Here is a 26,163-nt window from a genome sequence, read left to right on the forward strand (position 1 = left end):
AGCATTTACAATCGGGACCTCAATGTAACCTGAGGTATGAGCTGAGGTCATACCTCAGGTTACATCTCCAGGTCCAGAATATGGAAACGTTTTAGTCACCTGATGTCATCTCTGTTGTTCAATAGATTTATTGCTAGACAATTTACATTTTTTCGAACCTCTATTTGTACCGTGAACCAATATTTTGGATTTCTTCTTAGACAGAAGATAATCCTAGATAGTCATGGAATTCTCTACCCCTAACAAACCATAGTCTTCGCCAATTTATTTTGGAGTCTTTGAATTACCTTAATATTGCTGTTACTCGTCGTACCTCGTAGCCGGATATCATACGTTACCTACAACGTATTTATAAATAATCCAATAATTTAAAACAAAAAAAAAAAAAATCAACCCTCACCTCTTAAAATTGAAATATATGTACTGTGTTATTTTACTGGAAACGTTTTAGTCACCTGATGTCATCTCTGTTGTTCAATAGATTTATTGCTAGACAATTTACATTTTTTCGAACCTCTATTTGTACCGTGAACCAATATTTTGGATTTCTTCTTAGACAGAAGATAATCCTAGATAGTCATGGAATTCTCTACCCCTAACAAACCATAGTCTTCGCCAATTTATTTTGGAGTCTTTGAATTACCTTAATATTGCTGTTACTCGTCGTACCTCGTAGCCGGATATCATACGTTACCTACAACGTATTTATAAATAATCCAATAATTTAAAACAAAAAAAAAATCAACCCTCACCTCTTAAAATTGAAATATATGTACTGTGTTATTTTGATATATATCCGTACATGTTATTTTTATCGATAGTTACAACATTTTCGGAAGTAAATGTATGTCATGCTGCCTACACAACCATTATGTTTTATTACGTTGCCTACATTATTACTGTACCTAAATGTAAACATACATTATTTTTGTTTAATTATAGAATTTTAAACTAAGAACTAATCAAAATTATTACTACGAAATATCACTTACACGTTTAAGTGGTTTAGTGGACATTAAAATAGAGTGATATTACGTAATAATAAAATAATATATAGGAATATATTTTTTATATAAAATAATATATTCATAATCTTAAAATGCTACAGAAGCGTCTTAACCACCTCTAAGAATTTTTATAAGTGAAAGATATCTAGGTTCCCAATTGAAAGATTTCTGTTAACTTTCAGCTTTAAAAAGTTGATTTTAATTCTTTAAGTCCTAAAATTTTAAAGTAATTTGGGGATTTTTTAATAATAAAATAAATAGAAATGGCTAAAGTTAAAACTCAATTATACTTAGCGTTTAAGTACTGTAAAATGAAATTTACAATGATTTAAGTTACAAATAAGAGATTTTCCATATACTTTAATTCGTATTCCGTTGATCAGATGGCTTCCACGTTTATTGCAGCCGATTTAGTAGTGGTTTTACTTCGTCAGCTATTCTCTTGAATGAATTAAATCATTATCGAATTTAGTATTTTTGTTTTGATGTCAGTTTAACTCTTCTTGAATCGTAATCATTTGCTTTTTGATGTTTTTTTTTGTTGATTTTCACTTAATAAACGCTTTTAAATTTTTACGTTTTGGACTAATAGTAAGTCTAAATCGTTGTATTTCCACTTTAAAACAGAATGAAATTAATTTTTACACTCAAATTCGAGTCTAAAAAGAATAGAGAACGCTAAACTAGCCCATTAAAAATTGAGAAACAACGGAATCCGTACGGTGATTTTTCATTCCACTGTACGTACATATTTACTTAGGTTATGTTTAATTATAGCATTTCTCTGGACTTTACGTTAAAAACTCCGTATTATCTTCCATAGCATTAAACTGGATATGACGAAGAAGTTTTGATTGAAAACGTTTTATCGTAAACCCACCGAAAACGTTTTTCTTCTTTATAAGTTTGACTTCTATATATCCAAACTACTTTAATTGTGGCTTTATAGATTAATAAATTTAAAATCAACCTCTATTTTAAATTAAAAAAAAAACCACAGGCAGTATTATTTCTTTATACTATCGTTTAAAGAGGATTTATAAAATATAGATTATATAAACTTTCATTATATAAGTTCTAAGTTAATTGTCAGTAAATACAAATTCCAGGGTATAACTCTCGTATATTATAAGTAGAATAAAATTAAGTTTAGAAATGAAAAATTAAAAAAAAAACCGGCAAAGGGTTGAAAACTTTTTCCGACTGCCTTTGACAGATTTTTTTTTTTCAAATACGCCATAGAGTTTTTAAATATTAATGACTTAATTATATAGCATTTAGAGAAAACAATTAAAATAATTTTGGTGAAATTACGTTTTTAAATTAAAATTTAGCAGTATTAAAAGTATGACTGAGAAAAAATCCAAAATCCCAGTTGACCCATTGACTACAAAATTTGGTTTTATCCTCAAAATTATTCTTATTTAGAGTATAACTGATTACAAAAAAAGTAAATACGTTTCGGTTCCATTTGACCCCACGCTCGACAGCTATCTAACATTTTTAACTACAGCCCACAGTTTGAAAAACAGATAAAGTAACATCAATTTAAAAATAAAACACAAAGTAGTTTTTGAGTTCCATGGAACCCGTGTTTAAAATATTTCTATATAGTCTGTTTTAATACTAGTAACAGTTGAATCTACAAACGTAAAAATTTAAGTTAAAGAGATATTTAAGTACGGGTCCCATTCAGAGCCCATTGTTTTCTTGGAATTAAAAATTTATTTGAGTATATTATTTATTTGAATAAACTGGCCCGATTCAGTGCAATTTTAGTCAGAAAAGTTAACAATTATAGTTTAAAAAAAAAAAAAAAAAAAAAAAAAAAAAAAAAAACAATGGGTACTGCGATGGAATCGAAACCCTTCTTTGATGAAGTCAAAAATCAATCAAAGGTTGGGATATGCATTTTCCTCCCTAATTTTCGTTTGTTTGCTTCATTTTTGAAAGTTTTTATTGGCTGTATTTACGTTAATTTTCTCAAAATTAAATTCTCTACAAGTTTTGTTAATCTTCCACATTTAACACAGCTTTTGTACTACTACAAACAACTTGTTTTTCGTTACAGAATTTTGTGTTTTAGGTTAGATATCTTAAAATATTATTGGAGTTACAGTTCTGGGACTTTCTTTCTTTTTCTGTTTAGCCTCTAGAACCACCGTAAGATATTACTTCAGAGAACGAATAAGGATGATATGTATGAACCTAAAAGAAGTGCAGCCTTGTACAATCACAGGTCGACAGTTTTGGGACCTGTTTCATCCTATTTCCCAGCTCAAATTACATAACAAACCACTAACTTTACTCCTTAACTTGGATTCAAAAAATTACTGTAGTATTTCTTTTTATTTGAAGAACTGAAATCCGGGCGAAATCTTTCGCTAGCAACTCAAAAACAAAGCTTTTCCAGACTTATTTTTTTATATGAACGTTTTTCATTATTTTCACTAATAGAAAACGTCCTGAAATTTTCTCCAATTCTTCGTGGTACTCTGTATCTGTATATATATATATATATCTGAATTTTGTATCAAATATTTACGTGTTTGGTTAAGGCGTTTTCGAGAAATAAGGCAAAAACTGTTTAGAAATAACGTTGTATATTCATTTTTTCATTTCTAAATCCGATGATCGACTTAAAACTTTGGAATTTTAAATAACATAGACGCTTAATAAGTACTTAAGAAACTTAATAAGTACTTTCATTATTTTAAAGTTTAAACTTTATACCACCGTTATAAAAAAAGTTAGAACATTATAGAAAGTAAAAGATTAAAAATGATGAAAACTACCTCTCCCCTCTTTTAATTTTTTCATAAATTTAATGCAATCAATTCCCCATATATAGAAATTTTTAAGCCATTTTTAAAGAATTTATGTTGACCCAGTAAGGAAATATTAAAAATAGAGGGAAGATATGTGTGGGAAGTTATATGCATATTACATCTTACCGAGATTTGTACAATTTTTTTTTTTATAAAGAGGTCTACCAAAAATATAGATTTTCAAACTTTTGGACAATTATCACACTTTCCCTTTGTAGCTATGCTGCTGCATCATCTACAGAGCAATATCCGGGAAAGCAAAGGATACATATTTATAATAAATACTCGTAAAAAAAATCTGTGACTTAGATATAGTCAAAAAGTGAAAGGGATAAATGGTATTTATTAAGAAAGAAAAAAACAAAACCTGAAGTATTTAAAAGTGAAAATTATTTATCGCATTATATGAATCTACAACTTATACTTTGGACGAATTGTATAATTTTTATCATATTCTTATAAAATTAATTTCAGTAGAAAAAAAAAATGTTGCAATAATATCAAAGTATAATAAACGAGAAAATCTTGAAGTAAAATCTATTTTTATAGTAGCATAAGTTGATCAGTACGTTGTAGAAAGGAGAAAGACAGTAGTGCAATATAAAATGATAAAGAGAGAGAAAGAAATACAGCGTAAAATGAGAGAGAATGAAAATGATAGCGAGTATACTTAACAGTGGCCTACATTTTATACCAGCATTAAACATAAAATGCCACTATTATCACCTGAAGCCGTGAATGCAACTGTTTGATGGCCACTGAAATAATTTATTTCGATATGTCATGTTTTCTGCAGACTACTTTACGATATTAAAATATTGTATTACTGATTTAAATGATAGTAACAGATACCTCAATTTAAATAAGTAAACGTTTTATATAAATATATTGTCTACATTATATAAGCGTGTTTATATCTGTGTTTGTGTTTGAGAAATAAAACGCAAGTTTTACCATAAAAAATTGGACCATAATTTAAAAATAAATTAAAGTTATAATTTACGAATTACTATTAAAAAGGAATGTAATATTGTATATAAAATACTTGTGTAATTCCAAAAAAAAAAATAGATAAGCATAAAAATCTACATTAGATTATAAAATATAATACATATGTACTTAGATTAAAAAAAAAACATATGTATAAATAATTAAAAACAAAAAGACAAAAGTACAAAAATACTATTTAGATTAAAAAAAAATTATGTTAAAAAAAATCTATATTAGAGGTTTAATTAGTTACATTTAAAACAAAATTAAAAATAACATTTAATTGTTTTTAAAATTAATAAACTGTTCCATCACATATTAGCTATTTTTTATGATCTTTTATATTGTGTTTAATTTTTTATTTTTTTTTAACTTTTTTGCGTAAAGATGATATAATAAACTTCTATGTACGATTTTTGGTCAAAAACAGTAAAATTCCCGCTCATTTAAAAAAAAAATTATTTATACTAAATTATTTACTTGAAAAACTTACCGGTATTTGAAATTAAATTTTTTTACAAATAAATCTCTCTTTGTCTTTTTCGATAACTGCTTTAGTAATCGAGAAAAGTAGCTTTAAAAGTGCGAGGTGTTCCTGGTGGCGACTCGATCAATACAGTCACTACTACTTTTACTTGTGTGCGACGCGACTGGTTGCACTTGCCTCCAGTTACTTAATTAAAAAAGATTATATAACAAAAAGAAACGAAGTCCGGTCACCTTCTTGTGGTCTATCGGATAACGCTAAAAACCGTGCAAAATACTTTTTTATTCGTGCGATGGACAGGTAAACATCTACAACCAGTATTTTTAAGTTGGGGCCCGACTATTCTGAAATCTGCATACTTTTCAGCTCATTCAAAGTTTCGAGTCCTGTGCTGACCAAACTGTTGTTCTGAAGAAATTAAAGTACACTGATACTTTTTATAACTTGAGCAAGCTTTAATTGTTATCAGTATTTATTCTCACAAGCATAAAGATAATGGACACCGTGGTTCTAGGAGCGATGACTCCCTAACCGGTTAGTTAATTAATAAAAGAAATAAAATAAAAAACACGAATACATTAATTTACAGATAAACCTCTGCGTACAAAAAAAAAAATGCTACAAACGATCATTTGGTGAAAAATGCTTGATACAGTTTTGAAAGAAAAATTAGTTTTATTGTAAAGACTTTTAATGTTTATGCTGTATTATAATAATTTGTTGACAGTTTATTTGATTTTTACTGTATATTTAGTGAAAAGTGATAAAATTAACAATGTCACGCGTTAACAAATGCCCCATTTTCTTTAGTTCGGATTATGATTATGTTATCCATTCCTATACCTTTAAGGAATTGAAATTGATATAAATCCAATGCTATTAATTACCGCCCACCCAAATTTAGGAGAATACTGAATATAAATTCTTGAGTATATTAAACAATACAATCGAAGCTAAATACAATTACAATTTAATACAATTACAATCGAAGCTAAATTTGGTCAAAGAAAATCTTCAAATACGTAAATAAAAAAAGAAAACAAGAAATTAAAAAAAAATTATATATTTTATTACGAATATAATGAAGTCATTAAATAAACCGACATCGTATGACCAATTAAACATATTTTATTAAAGTGTATTTCCGTATTTATCTTTTACCATATATATATGGTAAATATATGGATGTTATAACTATGCATAAATTGTTATCCTTGAACTATGATATATAACGCAGATTAATGTATTTCCTTCCCTTCTTTGCCGCACCAATTCACCAGTACATAAACATAGCTACGTATCATATTTTAATGAATTAATTTACATGTACGTTTCTCATGAATCATATTTATATAACAAATATACATGATTTAGATTGAGAGTATTTTTTACGATACATTATGATAAAACAAGAATAGTTTTTATGTATGTTAAAGTGTAGATACTTAACACTATAATTGTAATGGTAGGGTAAATCAACCGTGAATTTTAAAGAAATCAATTTTAATTATGATATATTAATTTGCTTCCAACATAATTCGTGTTCAATCAATTAACTATATACGTCTATATGATATAAATTAAATTAATATTGATTCTTATTAATTATTGATCATACAACATTTCCATAGAAATTTTAACTCTTGTTAGTTTGCTAATAATGTATGTGATAATTTTTTTATAATTTAGCTTTGGAATTGTTTAATGAATTAGATTTAATAATCTAATCTCATTAACCTACAATATTATAATAAGCCTATATATTATACAATACTTATGTACTTAACAAATGTAGGTAGCTGGGTTAGATAAAAATTCCACGGGATGTGTGAAAAAAACCCTGTTGCACAATTACATTAAATTACGTCTTCAAAAATTTATATTCTATCATACTTATCATTTCTTACTATATGTATTCCAAATTTTAAGTCATAATGAGAATTTATAAAGTTGAAATGGTCAGTCATCTTCCTTTAATGCAAGTACTCTATGATAATACTCGCTCTATCGAATGAAAATTCAGTTATCCTTTTTGTACAGTCTTATTGTACAGTTTTGGATCGAAAAACGAAATTAAGTAAAGGTAGCTATCTCCAAGTAATTGATTATATGGTGGTAACTACATTTTTGCAAATATTGAGCGTAGCAGTAAAACGTGGCAACAATGAATCACTTGTCAAAATCTCATAAATTCCACAAATGAAACTTTATTAACACTAATCAAACAGAAAATTTTGTCCGGAACTTCTATCATTAGCTATCATTACTGCAGGTCTTATAAATGTTCTGCAGTTCAAAGTTACAACCACCTTACAATTAACCGCTCGGTAAATTTTATTGATTTGGTCACTGAGACTCATTGAAAGAAAGAACTGGTGTGAAATCCGGGCCAATTTGCCTAGATACGGTAACCAAAAGTACTATTTAGTCGGCCATCTGGGTGAATTCATACGTCGCCGACTCAATCCGGACAACAAAACGCGAACCCATGCTCTGTTATGGTGATTAGAACCAGCTTCAGCCAGATATACAGCCTCCGACCGTAGATTCTGAATAGCCTGAAGAAGACTTAAGATTTGTTACGCATGTTTTTATGAGTTTCTGATTTAAAACAAATGATTTTCTATTGTTTATATTCTGTTTAGATATATTTCAATATCAAAGAGTTTTGAGGCGGGGGATCTCCTAAATTAATTTTCTGATTTGAATAAACTAGAAGATATAATGTAAATATTTAACTTTATAAAAAAAAGATTTACAGATAATCCCAAACCACAACAAAAAGTTCAGTAATGCTAATCTAAAAATAATTAGGATTTATTATCTTCTCAGCAAGAACTATTCTTTCTGTACTATTATTTATATTTATATTTATATTTCAAATCCATAAGTAATCCTTGTTTGTTAAATTGTATAAAGAAGTTTCAATTTTTTATTAAGCAAAAACGTTTTTTAATAGTTTAATTTATATTCCACACTTTTTATGCACTTTATTTCGGATTGATTCATTTGTCCTCTGTATTCTATCCTACACGAAGTATGAAAATAAACGTTAATTTAAACACATTAGACTGATATATATATTTAATTACGAAGAATTCCTAAAAATAAATTACAATACTAATTTTTAATTTAAAAAAATCAGTTTTCAGCTTCTTTAATTTTCTTTTTTATCATTTTTCTTTAATACCTGTTCGAAGTTATACATTTTTTTATAACTCAATATACTTACAACTCAATACAACAAACTCAATATTCTAAAAAATCTGACACCTAAGTTTAACTTTTTCATATTAAATGACCATATCTTCTCTGGTAAAACTTATAGCATATTCTTTGAAAAAATATTTGGCTGTATTTTTCTTTCAAAGAATATTGTTTCTTAGAACTGAATAACATTACATATATGTAGGTGAGCGAAAATTTAAACAACCCATATGGAAAAAAGTACTTAGAACGATTATACGAAAATAATTTTTTAAATTTAAAAAGTAAGAAAAATAAAGAATAAATAATTTCATAACTTACAGCGACTTGTTTTAAGAAATATTCAAAATGTTCTTCAGTTAAACAAGCATAAATACATTTTTTCATGTTAGCAGCCACTCTTTTTTAATGGTTACAGTGCTGATACAGAATATTTTGATTTCAATGTACAAAAACTGAGTCGATTAATTGGATTATCGCTGAACACTATTTATTTATTTTTTTATATATAACCCAGAAGAAAAAATCGTGAGAGAAATCTGACGACCTAGGTAACAACAGACCAGAAGAAACGACTTCCTCCCCAGAGAATTCTAGGTAACAGTAACAGTGTTTTATCTTCTAGCGACGTTATGAAGTCACATACAATCTGCTGGTATGGTTAAAATGTTACAGTTTTGGTGAAAAATATTGACACAATTCTCTCCCGAGAAATCGCGTACCAAATTTCAATCTTTTCTAATTGTAATTTAATCTCATGGAAAATGTGAGTATTCCCTTCCCATCAATATCGGTTAATCTAATTGTTTATACAGCTGTTAAATTTTATCTATTTTAACATTATTGTAGCAGGAATTAGAAAAAATCCATAATATTTTACCCACCGGGTTAGTCTAGTGTTGAACTCGTCATTATAAATCAGTTGATTTCGAAGTAGAGAGTTCTATAGTAGCATTCTACCAAGAAAAGGTAGTTGCTTTTATACGGATGTAGATACTAGATCGTGGATACCGGTGCTCTTTGGTGTTTGGTGTTCAATCAACCACACATCTCAGGAGTGGTCAGCCTTAGTCTGTTCAAGACTACAAATTTACCAGTACATTTACACTTACACGCCAGACTGCGTACAGATGCCTTGGTATCTCTGCAAAGTACTATTGACATCATATCACTGTGATGTGTTACTGTTCAACCTGGTATTACATAAAATAAATAAATAAAAAATATTGATTTTATTATTTAATGTAACATATAAATCGGAGCAGGAATTTTTAATTTAATATATATTTTAACATAATGTTAGCTCATAATAATAGTTTTAATTGCAAAATATTTAACACAATGAATGTATGGAAAAATTATCCATTTAAAAAAAATATTATTTATATAAAACAGTCCCAAAATTAAAGTAGAAATATACACTCGTTTCCAGAATTTCATGTAAAGATATGCATAAAATATGCAAGAAAAACTTCATTAAATCTAAAAATAAAAAAATACCTGATAAATATCTAACTATTTTTAAAAGAAAAAGAACCACAACGAACTCACTCAAAATTAGTGCGTTTATCCACGCAACACATTAATCCCTAACAGAAATATTAAATAGAACGGCGAAGTTGGTGTAACGCACTAAAATAACTCTCTGAGAGATAATATAATCCATTTTAAGTCTAAATATTCAACTGGCTTCCGTGGCACGATTGGTAGTGTCTCGCCCGGTCAAACATGTCATTTTCACATGCTACAAATTGCCATCCCAATTAGTCATCTCATCGTCTGAAGCAATAATACCTAACGGTGGTCCCGGAGGCTAAAATATATATATATATTCAGGAAATTAAGAATTGAAAATATAAAAATAATTTTTATAGCTACTCATGCGATAAAATAGTAATAAAGCTTTCTAAAATACATTAATCTGAAACTCTTTTCTGAAATTGGAAATAGTATTTATTAGAAATCTATGTTTTAAAGAGTCATATAAATAGTATATGTGTTATTGTATTGTATAGTTTTAAATTCGTTTTTCAATATTATTCTTCAAGATATAACAAAAGTAAAAAAAAAGTAAATTACTTTTTACTTAAAGGGTAAAACATTTTAAGAGCAGGCACTTAATAACAGTAGAGCCCATTACAGTAATGTTATTAAAAAATAAACGTTTTTAAAAGAAATGGCAACAATTTCGTTCCATTATTCTATTATAACAATAAAAGTATTGTGTACTTATATGAATGAAGTAAGGATATTTTGAAAAGGTTAGACTATTGCAAATTTATGTGCAATTATAATTTTAATTATAAGTAATGTATTATTTAAATAATTTTTTACAGCTGTACTGCTAAACTGAGGTATGGGCGAAGTAAATTAAAATTCTTACAAAACTTATTGGTTAAAAATAACAAAATACAGTGGTTAGTTTATTGTTTTTGTTTGACATTAGAGAATCTTTTTGTAAGCCAGAGTAGGCATATGCAGATTCATTTTTTACGATATAGAGAATGGTGCTAGGGTGTATCACCACGAAAGTTTTGACGAGATTGTTAGTTATCGAAATAAAATTCGAATGAACAGTGCTTTTATAATTAAATCGAATTAGAGCAGATAGAAAATGAAAAGATTCTAGTAAAAATGGTACAGACATAAAACCAAAACTATGTGAAACTATGTGAAAATCTCATCACGTTGGGTACTAAATAAATAAAACATTATATATATATATATAATTTTTTAATATATAATTATTTTATATATAATATTTATTTTATATATGAAAATTGATTAATAAATACAAGCATAAATATGTAGTTTAATAATAATTCGTTTGAATTAGATTATTGAAAACGGTTTAAGTAATAAATGGATTCAAAACTGAATCGCAATGATGAAACGCATTCATCATACCTGATTCGCTATTTTCTCTTGTTATAGTACATAATAATATAACTAGAAAGAAATTAGAAACGAATTGAAGATTGAAATAATAAAAAAATATTTATCTTTTGATTTAGAAAACATTTTTTTTGTAGTTGGAATTTTAACGTTGAAACTGAATGAATAAGAACTGTTACAGGGAGATGTTGATAATTCAGTTAGAAGGCTATATAATAAAGTAGCTGGGAAATTCAACGTAAAAAGTAAAAAAAACATGTATTATTCATATAAGTTTAAAAAGCTCAGGAGAATGGGGATGAATTGCGATTGGATCTTTTTTATCTATCTCCTCCATTATACTATTAGCAGTACCAATAATATTTCAGAAACCCCACATTACAACTACTGAGTATTTATGTGTTTACGCTTTTAACACTTTGTTGAGCATAGTCTTACATAAAATATGGAAAATCTAAATACAATCAATTTTCTTGACAGAAAATTAAATAGGTTACAAGTATATAAGTCGGTATTTATTTATTAGCATTAAAATACGACTTGACATTCCAATAGTTGAGTTATATTTTATAAATAATTTACATAATTTTACAATATATATGCCACAATATTTTTATAATTTCACCTGTTTCTTATGTCTATATTACAAATTAATATTTATATATATGTATAAATATAAAGTTTATAATAAATGTGTGTATCTAGTTCTTCACAAAATATAAATAAAAAAATAAAGTATTAAAATATCATTATTATTATTATTATTATTATTACTTTCATTACCAAATACTATTACTTTATACAATAGCCATATTAAAAATAATTATCCTGCATTAATTACCTCATAAATTCAATAAATTTATTTATACAACATTATTAAATTGATGATTATTAAATTAATTATGTATAGAATTACAAATTAAAATATTACTTTGTAATATTTCATAAAGTCGTTTGTCAGGAATTGCTTTTCATTAACTTATGGATAAAATCAATTAATCTATAAATATCATTTTATAATTTACAACAACAAAAATAAATAAAAGGAGGAATCAATACATTAATTGATTTAAATCCTACTCGGTTAAAATGATCTGTAATAAATAATTCATATTTCATATTGAATAAAATTACAAAAATATTACAGTACGTCAACAGTTAAATTGTTCCTGAGCTATTCAAAGTAAAAATTAAGCGAGACAGGAATTATTTTATGAGAGTTAGGTAGCTAATAGACTTAATCATTTGATTAATAGTAAATAAGACTCATTAATTTCACTGTTTAATTATTATGTTAAAGAAACTGCATTAGTTAGTGCTCATCCAGTCACCAATTCTTATCTAAGAAGGTGGTTCAATAAAGAGGCAATTGGCAACATAGGAAAAATTATTAACAGAATAAACTGAAACTGAAGAGTTATATACAATTAATCAAATTGCCTCTGATTTTGTTGAAATGTTGAACATTTTTTTATTTAGGACATAAGTTATTCATTACAACTGAAATTATTCGTCGGAAACGCCTTTCAACTGAGTTGCGTCGCTCGTAAGTTAGTTACAGTACTTTATTTTCTGAAGATGTAAAACCGGCCAAAATTCAATTGCTCGCAGTTGTTAAAAAGATATGATAAAAAAGTATTAACCATGTAAATTTTTTAAATGGATCGAAAGTTTAAATGATGAAAAATAAGTTACCGATTTTCATCGCAGCGAAAGACTGATGAAAATTTCGACTGACGCTTTATACAATTGTATTAACAATTCTTATTTGAAATGTCAAACGCATAAAAAAAAAATTTGTAGTATTGAAATTTTTAGTACGCGTATTTTAGGCACTATCTATTCCATTATTCACGATAAGACCAATTACTGAAAAACGTGATCAAAGTGGGTTCCAAGACGGTAGACTCAAAAATACAGACATCTGAATTCTAATTTGTACGCAAACTGAAAAATTAAAGAATAATTTTTTCGGAACATAATGCTTTTTTAGATCGCATAATAATTTGTGATGAACTTGAATCATTTTGAAGAGGAATCAAAACGATCTACGTCTTGAGGTCCCTAAATCTAAAAAACACTACATGTTGGTTATAAAATTCTATAAGCATTTATCTTAAGTCTATTATTATTAGTATATTAAATTCTATTTAACTAAGTCTTAAGTCTGGTTTAATCTAAAATTATAAAATGTGGTATATACTTCGTGTAAAAGTACGATTGGTGCTATAAAATTAAAATAAGGGGGTGGGTAATATTGCAGAGATATTAGATAGACTTATTGACAATTTTACGCATCCTTGTTTTCTACAAATAATATTATTGGAAAAGCAACGATTTTCAACGGAAAATATTAATATTAAAATTAAAAACAAATATTCTTACTCGTAAATTCAATTTGACTCTTAAGTATTTTATTTTATTTGAAATTTATTTAGTTGTCTATTTCAGATAGTAGATTCATAATATTTATTATTTACATCTTAAAGAGATGCTATCCGGGAGGAAATCATCCAGCTATTCTTATTTATAATTCTAACTTACTTAACATTCAATTAAAATATTTTTTCTGAATGCGTTAAAGTAATGAGGTAATACTATAATTTTTATCTATTAAAAAAACACAAAATATTGCCATTTGAAATATTTTTGAATACATCTAATAATTTCTTAAAACATAAGACTAGCTGAAGAATAAATTTATGACATCTGTATAAATTTTTATTTAATTTTTAATAACTAATTATACATTTAAGAATTAATTATTGAAAATTCCAGTTAAAATTGACGGAATGATATTACCACTCTGCCAATCACAGTGGTTAAGTGGTAATGTCTTTTAACTTCATCTGGAGGTTCTTGGTTTGAGTCATTGTCAGGTATGGCAATTTTCAAACAAACTCATCATCATCTATCAGTAACTGTTACTAAGCTTAGCCTGTTGTTGATATATAAACGAATAAATAAATACATTTTTTTAATTTCTTTTATTTATTTTTTTTTATATGAAATACGTAAAAGAGGTATAGTCTACACATAACGAAGATACAAATATAAATTACGCTATTTCAAAAAAAATATATAAGAACATTATTAAATTAATAGTAAAATAAGCAGAAAAAATAAAATAATTATAGATCCTGATTAACAAAAGTTTTTTTCTGTGATTCATGCTTACGTATAAAAATTTAAAGAAATGAGAAAACAAACTGTCAAAGCTACATTTTAATAGAATATCCTGGTTGTGAAAAAAAGATAACATAAAGTAATGCTGACAAATTACTTGCATATGACACAACAATGAGTTACGTATAAATATGCCAAAACCATTAATATTGTCACATAAAATAAAACAAACAAACGAAGGTAAAATGTACATATATAGAACATATAACATAACAATTAAGTTTTTATTCAGACTAATATTAATAGTAGTTAAGATTATTAAGGGACATACAAAGAATAACACTAAAAGGAACGAACATAATACTACTAATAATAAAAAGCATAGAAAAGAAAAATAAAGATTAAAAAAAAGATAAATTAAACAATATAAAGAAAAAAAAAACAACACTAACAATGATTGTAATGGTAGTATTGCACTGTTTGTTTCATTATACTATATAATATATATATATTCCCACACAACAGTTCAAATCGGGTTGTATGCATCGCATTTAGATGCATTGCGTAAAATGCATTTTAACTCCCACACCAGGGCCCTGAGTAAATATTGTAACATATGCACATTTACTGAATCATTCATTAATATTATTTGTTGGCCTCCACAATGTCAAGGTGTCCAAGAATATTTAATGATTATTATAACATTGAATTTAAATTTGTTCTACCACGTAACGCCTGCAGAATCTTAGTGTATAAAAAATAGTCATAAAACAATTTTTCACATTTAATTATTCCTTAAAAAGTCGGAAAATTATTGTTTAACGTAATTTTCAAAGAAATGTCAAGTTTTATTTTGTTAAAATATGAACCATACCCTCATAGATTAATGAATATTCTTACATCGACACAGAAAAATTCATTAACCTAACTCAAGTATTTATAATAAAGGTAAGCTTACGGAGTAAAGATTTTCATTATTTATTAATTTATTTTATTTCAAAAAAATAAATAACTACTGGGTGCAAAAGATGTTAAAAGAGAAAGAAAAGATTATTGTTTAACATAAGACATAAAATTACAAAACCAAACTAATTAACTTTGCAGTTTGGATGAATGTATTGTAAATAGGTCAAATGTAGATTTATTTTAAAAACACTGCAGGACACTATCAAAAACAATATTAGAGGGTCAAAAAATTGTGAAAAGTAATTGCATAAAAACATTTTGAAGAAATTATGGTAAATAAAAAAGGCGAAAACAGGCATTTTTTCCCAGCTTTTATAAAATATCTCGAAAAATACGTATTATTGGAATTATCAGAATACTTTAGACAAAAACATTTATTTGTTATAAACAAGATAGCATTGATTTGCAAACAAAGATTCAATTGTAAATACTGATTATGGGAAAAAATCATTGAAAAAATATATAGATGAAAATTAGAATCTTTGTAAATGCCGACATGCTATTCAGATGCTACGAGGGTAGCATATCCTAATGATAACATTTGGATTATCCAAATGTTGGATAGCGTTATCCAACATTTGGATATGCTATCCAAATGTTGGATAGCGTTATCCAACAAAATATTAGATATTAATGCAAAATATCTGAGAGTTTTTGTTGACAGCCGCCATTTGAAATGGAATCAAAAAAACAATAACAAAAAGAAGATATTGGTTATTTTTATTTAACAAAATTAAGGATATCCTCAAAGAGTACGAACTAAAAAAAATATTGAAATAATAGGAATAGCTTTTCTCCAATATGGGATCGTTTCCTGGGGAGGCGCGGGAATAATGTTCCCTCATTTCTGAATATGATTCACAAGAGAACAGTTAGAAGTATCTAAATAAAATAGACCGCACTTTCCAGACAAGGCTATTATACAATATAAACGGGATAATGAGCATATGAATATGTTGCATATGTGACATGGATATGTTGTGATATATCAGTCACATCAACCCCTCCAAAAAAAAAAAAAACCAAATGTAATTATACGGTAAATTGTAAAAAAAAGAATAATACATGAGAAGTAGACTGCAAAACTTTTTATTGGTTTATTTATTTATCGTTCAATATTTATCATTATTTTTAGCAACACAACGTATAAATTAAACTTCAATTTAGGTTATATTTATGAAAAGTTTTTCTCAATTGTCATTAAATTATTCTACGTTGAATATAACTAAATCAATATTTTAAATATCCAAATAGTCAAAAAGAAAATCCAAATGGTCAAAAGAAAATCATTTTGATAAAGATATCTCTACAAGATTTAATAATGAAATAAAATTAATATCATGTTCTGATCTTGTTAACTTTTGTAGAATGTAAATTTTATTTATATCCTTCACAAATGAATCCATTCCCGCTTTTGAAAACATACTATAAATATACGTAGTATGTTTTTATATGAAAAAATAAAAGTAATACAATTTTTCCCATTAAAGTCACTATTTTTTATAGTGATTGGCAAAGGCATTTCGGTATTTTTTAGTGGTGACATTATTTACCAAAGTAAATGAAAGCCTATGTCAAAATAGGTGGAAGTTTTTTAAATTATAATTTTTCAATATTTTTAACTGATTAGAATCCAGACAAGTGGCTTGAAATAAAAGTAGATTGTAATCTCATAATTGAGGTTTTTTAATAAAAAAATTAAATGTAGATTTCGATTAAAAAATTTTAAAAATAAGCTCCTACTTTACTATTCTAAATTTAGATAAAAATAAAATTTTATTCTTTATGATATTGTATTAATACAACTAAACATCTATTGTAGGCGTGGTTTACTAATAATAACTGTTTTACATTTTACTTCATATTAAAATAAATATATCCATAGGTTAATTAGTTTTATTCTACATTTAAAATAAATTACTTCCAAAATACTAAACATACATAAATTTATTACCTTTAGAATTAATAAAAATAAAACTATTTTATTCATTCATTTTCTTTTGCACGTAAATATGACAAGAGTACTAATTACTATATTGTATAAACGACTCTATATTAACAGCAAGATTGGATTCTATTTATTAAACAGGTGTTTTTTTCATGATTAAACATGTTATTACTCGTAGTATAATAAATTTGCTCGCAGTAAGTGTAATTAGTGATTCATCACGTAATGTAATAAAATAATGTACCCATAAATATATTTACATTAGTTATTCACAATTAAAATACATTTTATAATAAATAACTTTTTATAAAATTTACGATATTTTTTATTATAAGATAAGCGATAATTAATAAAGAAATCTTGTACAGTACGCATTACAGAATAATTCATGTTTCAAGCAAAAAGATTAGATATTCAAAATCATGAAAGTTTATATAATAGCAGGAAACATTATTATTCAGCAACTTATTGCGGAATAGAGTATTTTTATAAATATAAATAAAGTTATTAAATAAGTTTATTAACAACGAATAAAAAAAAAAGACGAAACATTGAACTTTTCCAAAATGTACCAATAGCGTGATCAAAAATTTAGTTCCTAATTACAAAAAAAAAAACACGAAAATATATTTCATTAAAATATAATGACTGATGAATATATGTACATACAATACATATATGTATTGCAAAACATACAATTTTAAAAACAATAATAAATATGTATTTTTTAAATTTAATTTCAAGATTTGCATAATTCCTCTCCGCCGGTGTTTTCTAGTGGTTGGGTTTCAATTAACCACACATCTCAAGAATGATGACCTGAGACTACTCAAGACTAAACGTCATTTACATTCATACATATCATCCTCTGAAGTAATACCTTACGGTGGTTCTGAAGGCTAAATAGACAAAAAAAGGGAGATAAACGAAACATTACCAGTTTATTAATCGCGTGGATGTAACTCCTATTGATGATAACGATTGCCCACAAAGCACATTTCTGGGCGTTTTATTAGGTAAAAATCCCTAGTAGGATGATAAAATTGATTTCGTTTGTAACAAAATTGAACCGTACTGTTTAAAGCTCTGAAGCGCCTTAACAAAACACTAAGTTGGTCGACATTATTAAATTATTAATTTTTCAAACATTGTTACCGCTGATATATTGATAAATTATTAAGTATTATGGTGGATATTCTAAGGACTGAAAGATCTTGAGACGTTCAAAATTAATTGCTGGTAAGGTGGATTTGTACTTTTTAATAATATTTAATAATCTATATATATAAAAATCATAAGTTCGTTTGTGTGCGCTTCAAAAACTCAAAATGTTCTGCACCGATTGAGCTCAAAATTTAGCACGATATATATGACGCATTTATTCCCATTTATACCCGATTGTTTTCATCTATTTTTAATAAATCTATCTATCTATCTATTTTTAATTTGTACAGTTTTTTATAAATAAGAGGCTAATAAATCAGATGGAAATGTAAACAAAGGAAAACCAATCAGATCAATGCAAGATGGCCGCTGTCAAACACAACGACCAATCACAAAGAGCCCGTATGGCCGTTGCCAATGTAAACAAAATCACAACTGATTAAGTAACAAATTTCTTTGAATTATATTTAACAGCTAAAACATCTGTATTTTATTAAAAAAAAACAAAAAAAACTCCAAAACAAAAAGAAAAGCCACCAAGAAGGATGACTTACAGCAAATAAATTAAAACACCCAACTTTCTTATAGCCCAGATAGACTTAAGACTATGCAAACAAAAAAAGTTGAAATAACCAAATACACAGAAAATAATATCTCTACATAATGACCAAAAAATCCTTTGTTAGGTTATTTTTTTACATATATATGACCAAACAATCATTTTTTGGTCATTTGGCATTCTTTGCTATGTAAAAGCAAAGAACAAAATTCACAAATAGTAACACTGAAACCACACAACTAAGTATTCGTTTTTTTTGTTTTTTCTAACCTCTGAAACCACCGTTATGCATTGCTTCAGATGATGATATGAATGATTTATAGCGTATGAAAATGCCATGCCTGACCGGGATTCCAACTCGGAACCACCGGATTAAAGTCCGAGACGTTACCACTCGCGCCACGGAGGCCGGCAAACATATTCGTTAGGAGCCGAATAAAAACACGACTTGCCAATATGGCGTTGTGTGTCAAACCAATTTTATACGGACTATAATTACTTTTAATACGCGAAACCCTTTGCAATGATTGAACATTAACTTAAACCTCTTCAAAAATTATTCCTTTTGAACTAAGCCACATTTCGATATCATTGTTTTTCTATAAAACGGCTGAAATTATTTTCGTTTAATGATAAGAAACGTTGTCGAAGACAATAACCGAATTCTCTTCCAAAGGACATAATACACCGCTAAACTATTTCTAAATAATTCAAATTCGTGTAATTTTTTTACGAATCGCGTTTTTATCAAAATCTCACCCTTTTCTAAATTGACCTGCGGGTTTTTTTTCGTTGGAGACCGTAATTCATTAGTAGATTCATACTCGAGAATCACGTTGTACACTGAAGCAGCACAACTTCTACTTACGTTAGCAGTTTATTAACATCTGAAATCAACGCCGTTTGATTATTCTGTAATTTGTAAGCATTACTCTGCTTTTGTAAGCATTTAAAATGATGTGTTTTTTCGCACGACTTAAGGGCTTTTTTTCGCAGCCCACAAATCTTCATATATAAAAATGTTAAGTTTGTTTGTGTACGCTTCAAAAGCTCAAAATGTTCTGCTTCGATTGAGCTCAAATTTTGGCACGATATATAACCCGCATCAAAGATTGTTTTTATCTATTTTTCGAATCAATCACATACCCGCGACCGCGAGAAAACAGTTTTTTTAACGGTCAGCTGTGTACTAGTGACCGCGCCATCTGCCGGAAGCGAGGGGAACACTCGCCATACTAGCTAACGACAACCGCAGTCACATGTGAAACAATATCTGTTCCCAATTACATTGTTTATTAACAAAAAAAAAAAAAACGTATCCACTTGCATCTGATTCAGATTATTATACAAGCTGAATTACATATTCACTTTAATCGAGGTACTTTTGTGTGATCGTGTCGTGATTGAGCTGCGCCTTTCACCCAGCTCTGAATTTATTAGAAAACGACCAACAGTGGGATATATGTATTAATGACGCGTGCAACACTGCACATTCAAACCAAATTCGCGCATTATTCGCAATTATATTGACCGCTTGCTTTCCTTCATCTCCCACAGAGTTATGGGAAAAATATCGATCGCATATGGCTGAGGATATTTTGCATAGAGTACGCCTAGAAAATGACCATGGAATTTACAGAAGGCATTTACAACGAAGCATTGATAAATATTGAATAGTGCTTATCTATTGCAAATAAAGTTCTTAGTCAACTGGGAATGCCAGCACCCACCAGAGCTGCGATTGCTTCATTTGATGTGGATTTACGCCGTGAACAGAGTTACAACATTGGTGATCTTCAGTCATATGTCCAATCAAACGTTCCCAAATTAACGCGTGAACAGAAAGGCATTTATGATCGCATAATGCAAATGATAAATGACGGAGTTGGGGGGGGAGACCTTCTTCTTGGGTGCGCCAGGAGGAACTGGGAAAACATTCCTCATTAGATTGATTCCAGCAACGGTTCGATCAAAAAATGACAATTATCCTGTTGCGGAATATTAATCAGCCAAAACTCTGCAACGGAACGCGAATTGCAGTTAAGAAATTGATGAATAACGTAGTCGGCAAACCAGATAGCCTTTATATCTACGCAGACAGTGGAAAAACAAAAAAATGTTGTATATCCACAAGTATTGCAAAATTAAACTTCTATGAAACGTATGCTTTGTTTTGCTTCTCATTTCTCATCCATGCAACCACAATGTGCCACAGCGAGCGTGGTGGGTAGAGCTAGTTTATTAAATAATTATTTATTAAGTCTACATATAAATGTAATGTCATCTCTTGAGACTCCCTCAAAAATTTTTTTTAATAAACAAAAATGACTGTCAGATTATTGTTTGGTCTCGTGTAAACCTGTAATTATAAAATTCAATACTTTAACTTATCCTTGTGTTTATATTTATGATTTACGTTAAAAATTTTGTTAAAAAAAACGTCCGTCTTTACTAAACTAGATAACGGAACTGATTTTGTATAAAAAAAATACAATACTCTTTTTACGAGAAAGAGCCTATTATACACCGTTACCATTTTTAAGAGATTACTGAACCATCTGAAAATCTTCCCGAAAATTTATTTAAAATACAGTTAAGAGTTTTCTTTTTCGGGAATAATATTGTTCTGTTAATGAATTTCTAAATAATACCAATTAAAACAAAACAAATAACTCGCTTTATCTGCATGCCGTTTAACGTGTACATAATAATTTTTTATATTTAATGAATTTATGTTAACATTATTAATATATATTTGTGTAACTAATTAATACATTTGATTAATTCTAATTAATATAAACTTCAAACAAATATATTTTTATTATTTGTCTATGTTTATTATTCATTGTTCCGTTCCTTTATTGTTTATTTTTGTTCTTTACGATTTTTGTTGTTTTATATAATACTAAATGATAGTGTTACTGTAGTCGCTACTGACTATAATTGTTGATGCGACTGTAAATAAAAGCATTAAAAAAATAATATACTTTTTTATTTTATAATTTTTGTTCGTATTTATTATTTATCGCAGTATACTGACGAGATGGATATAATCCAGTTCTGTTTACTAATCAAAATGTTTATTAATTAATATTTATTTTTGTAATTAATTTTATAATTTCACATAAACTCATAATGCATTAAATTATTTTACCCTTAGATAACATAAATTGAGTTTAAAACATTTAAAATAAAAATTCCTTTGGCTATTTGAACACTATAGTTTGAAAATTATAGTGCAACAAACCTAACTTTGTAAATTCGCATAAAATTTCTAGTTTTTAAAGACAAATCTCTCTTAAGATGTAAAATATGAAGTATACATTTAAAATACATTTTTAGTATACATTACATACTGCTATGTAGATGTAGAATCAAGAAATAAATCTCTTATAATTGGATATCTTCCGGAAAATATGTAACTGGAAACCAGAAAAATTAACTTACAACTACGACAAACCTGCTAAAAAAACATTATAACAAACTACATCTGCCTACCAAGCTTTTAAACTCTTAGATGAAATTTATGATTTTTCTCAAAACAGTTCACAATCCTGTACCAAGAATAAACGGGAGTCACTATACAATATCTGTATCAGTTACATCTCTTGTATAAAATACGTAAAAAGCTGTCAAAGAGATAGATAACTTCTCCGGCTTCATCGCGTAAGGTATGCATCTCTAGCTAAACTGGGGAGGACTTTGCTCTCCCTAGTTTATTACTTAGTAGAAAAATTAAATGTAACATTAAAGTATATAATTAGAAAATCACATAGAAAGTTATATAAAAATGATTCTACTCTTTTGAGTAAAATTTTGAGAAACGGAATCTATGGTAATCTAATCTATGTCTTTAGAAAGCATTCAAGCTATCTACGGTATATTAAGTTTTTGGAAAACTTTTATCTACCCTTTGAATAAAACATTGATATACCTGTCTTATGAGATCTGTATTTCCCTGCCCCGTTGACTAATTGTCGCCAAAATTAAATGTCATTAATTCCCTATATATGTATATATAAATCATCCTACCAAATTTCACCTGAATTGGTACATCCAGTCTGGAGATATCGAACAAAAAAATAGGTCAGTATAAATAAATATATAATTTTGGAAATTTTTTAAGAAAAAGATTAAATTTAATGGTTATGAAATTCGAAGATATATTACTTTAATAAAATCTATGCTCCAGTTGTAGAAAATACTAAACTTTTTTTTTTGTCAAATAATGACTTAGTTACTATGTAAATATTTATAATTAACAAATAATAGCCAGATAGATTGGAAAATTTTTTGCATTTAAAGTTATATAATTATAAAGCTTACATCATATTACATTTCTAGCCACCATACATTTTTAAGGAGGGAATATAGAAAACCAACCACCAACCTCCAGTTTTATTTTTTAATTTTCTATGTTGAACTAGTTATTTTACCTTATCATAAAAAAGTGATTTTATTACATACATCATTCTTTATGGTTGTTTTAAATATTTGCATATAAGTCACTTTCACATCCTTGTATGTAAATTTTTGTTTTATTGATTACTTATATTTTTTTTGTATTCTTGTCACGTTTTTAAAAGAGTTTTATGGGGGCGTTGGTTTGTTAATCTAAAATTTATTTACTGAACTGTTTTAAATTCGTTTCTTTTAACGTAACGTTATACAACATATACACATATGCTGCATACATATGCACATAAGAATGTAGATTACAAACTAAATTATGTATACACAAAAGTAAACTAAAATGTGTGTGTGGTTGCCCGCAAAATTTATGCATGTTATTATTGTATGTTAATTAAGATATTCTATATTCTTTTCCCTTTGTTAAATTTTTAATAATTTAGTCTTTAAAAAATTAGTCTTTAAATTAAAATTTTTCGTAACAATCATATAAAACCTATATAATTTATTGGTTTGTTATTCCAGTAATGTATTGATCCGTAGAGTTTTTATGATGAAAGATAGTCAAAATGGATTTTTTATTGAAGGTCGTTAAAAATGATAAGGAATGGTCAAAATAAAACAGAAAGCAAAAGCAGACTTGTTCAAGACAAACAAGAAAACTTTCAGCCATTATCAGGTATAGGTCTAATAACACTGATCAACATAATTTTACTTTTTTGGCATCATAGATTTATCTAGAGCTGTACTACAAAAAGGAAAGCATGGTAATCACTCTAAAAATGGATTTACTACTTAATGCAGACTTCAAATCTGCTGCCTTACCAGCACCCTTCACTCTAACCAAAAGTTCATCCCCAGTACCCTTTGTTAACGATAGGACAACTTCATCCGTAAAAAATGCCTCCTCCTTGAGGAGGCATTTTTTACGGATCTTTACGCAGAATCTCTACGCAGATCTGCGTATGAGCGACCACCGCTTTTATAACCACCACCTGCTCCCCCAAACACATATAGTACAATCTTCTCAATGTACGAGCCCATTCTGCTCCCCGGAAGAAGAAAAACAAGGAACTGTGATTCTGCTTGAATCCTCTTCAAGGAAGTCAGGATTACTCTCAATGAGGGCAATTTCCCCACCACAGAGCCTTAGTAGAGACAAAGCCACCGGTCTTTAAGGCAGCTCGCCCTCCCAACACAAGATGCGCGAGCTGTCCTCCACTAACATCGCCCGACGACGCCGCAGGGTGCAACAGCTGTGGATTCGTAGGGGACTGGACTGCAGACAAATCACAGAATCGGCATACATCAACAGCACATACCGAGAGGTCACCAAGACGCTCCACGTGTCTCATGACTGTTGTTAGCCATTGCGTAGTCAGCGCTTCAACTAAGTCGTCATTCTACAATTCCATGGCCAAGATGTTAAGTTGGCCATGAACATCAATCGGAGTCTGGGTAGCCACATCCAGTCCAGTTGGCAAGCTGACAGTGGATGCGGTCACATTCACCATATCCGGCAAATCGAACCAGATATCAGTTATGAATTAACGTGGTGTGTCCAGTCAGTCAACGTTGAAACTCACTGCTTAATTTCACGTTTTATATTTGGAGTATTACGACTTAATAATCACAATCGATTAACAGTATCTATCAAATCAACCATTGGCTCCCGAAATTTATTTCGATAGGTGAGGGTCCGATCCCCTTATTCATTCGGATGTGATTCACCGTCTCCAACCTCCATATTACCTGATCCGTCATACTTCTGGTCAGATGCCATATCCGCTGCTGATAACTTTTTCAGGTCTTCCTCGTAAGTAGGGGAACAACTCAACCTTCGTTTTGCGGAAGACCCCTCCAGCGGCTGTATCTCACCCGCACTCACATCGGAATCCTCCCGGGACACACTAAGCAAAGGTGGAAACTCCCTCTCATAATCAGATCTATGACCACCACTCTCCAAAGGGCAACAGATCTGGACTCAGTGATGACTCCACTTCTATTACTCCGTAAAGTTGCTCTGGAGTCCTCCCTCATGGAAGACACAGACCCCAAAAAGACAACCCCTCTTCAGCCAGTACCTTGAGCCTCAGCTGATTTACGACCCTTTTGTCCTCTCATACTACCATCACCATCAAACTGAAAATCATCTGTTCGAGACATCATAAACTTCTGTCAACAGTGCAAAAGTAAAATAAATATAACAAAGTAAACAGAAAATATAAATATAAATTTTTTATTTATATTGAATCGTAATTTATACTAACAGAATATAAATATAAACAATAAATAAATCAAACTAAATGCACAGAAAATAAACCGTATATTCACATTAAAAAATATTAAACTTGAATATTTTCTAAGCTAAACCTAGTAACACTGAGATGGGAAATTTTTTAAACAATTATCTTTTGGTAATTTATTAAACACTTTAAATAGTAATAAAACGGCATGAAAGCTATTTAACGATCAAATAAACACAAATTAAAACAAAAATAAGGATCTGAGTTTACACTAAGAGAATTTCCTAAGTCCTCAAATAGAAATACTAGTAAAACATGAAGTAGAAGTAC

This window comes from Lycorma delicatula, chromosome 4 (genome assembly GCF_047948215.1).
Source record: "Lycorma delicatula isolate Av1 chromosome 4, ASM4794821v1, whole genome shotgun sequence".
Classification (NCBI taxonomy): Eukaryota; Metazoa; Arthropoda; class Insecta; order Hemiptera; family Fulgoridae; genus Lycorma; species Lycorma delicatula.